At 34.2% G+C, this 933-nt stretch overlaps 1 non-coding gene across 1 annotated transcript; it reads left to right on the top strand.

Moving 5' to 3' along the window:
- Positions 1 to 642: 642 nt before the first annotated feature.
- TRNAS-ACU (transfer RNA serine (anticodon ACU)) lies at positions 643 to 716 on the top strand. Its single transcript has one exon. It is a non-coding gene; the product is annotated as a tRNA-Ser (tRNA).
- The last annotated feature ends 217 nt before the right edge of the window (positions 717 to 933 follow it).

A 933-nucleotide genomic window follows, 5' to 3' on the forward strand; every position in this document is an offset into this window, starting at 1 on the left:
AGTCTGTTTAATGTGAAAACAAGGTGATATCTAATTAGCACACAGGTAAGGAATTAAGAAAATCTTTATTTAAGGGTGAAGATGTTTCTCACAAAATCGTTGCCCCAATGCATCATTGAAATTCAAGCTGGAAAGATGATTTTAATATATCACTTGTACATTTTGTATTGCTCTTCTGGTGACAATGTAGTTTGTTTTTGTCAATTAACATTTTAATAATAGGGTAAAGAAAATTAAGTGGATTTTTAAAAGAAAACAATACTGTCAATATACTATTAAAACAAATTAAAATGGTAAAAGTTATTGTACTTTAAGTAAAAATAAAAGAGCAAAAATATCAATCCCAGTTTTGGATTACTTTAATTAACAAAAAAAATGCATATAGCAGAGGATAGTTTTAATCTGCCTACCTCTGGGTTATGGGCCCAGCATGCTTCCATTGCAGTACTCTGCTGCACATGTAAGTGCAAGAGATCCTGAAGCACTCACTCATCATGGGAAAGTACCAATGTGTTTCTTCGTTGGTGGATGGAAGAAACATCTTACAAAAACTCTCCAGATTATTGACTTTTTAAAGTTTTTCTAGGAAACATTTTAGATGAATGCTTATTAGTCTTTGTCAGTATGTACTTTTTGCAAAGTGTCTCTGTGGCGCAATTGGTTAGCGTGTCCGGCTACTAACCAAAAGGTTGGTGGTTCAATCCCACCCAGGGACGTAATTGACCTTGTTATCAGATTTTGGTGATCTTTAAGTAGACAAGTCAAAATTTCAAACCCCCTCTTATGGTGTAGGGTACCTGGCCTTCTCTGATGTAATCAGAGTTAGATTTGATTCAGTGATTTTATAAAAACAGCTAGGAAGCACAATTTAGCAGTGGGTTGCAGAGAAAAAGAAATATGCTGGCAAAAAAATCCAATTGAGTGATTAAACAG

The sequence above is a fragment of the Pseudophryne corroboree genome (assembly GCF_028390025.1).
Source record: "Pseudophryne corroboree isolate aPseCor3 chromosome 7 unlocalized genomic scaffold, aPseCor3.hap2 SUPER_7_unloc_6, whole genome shotgun sequence".
NCBI classification, from domain to species: Eukaryota; Metazoa; Chordata; class Amphibia; order Anura; family Myobatrachidae; genus Pseudophryne; species Pseudophryne corroboree.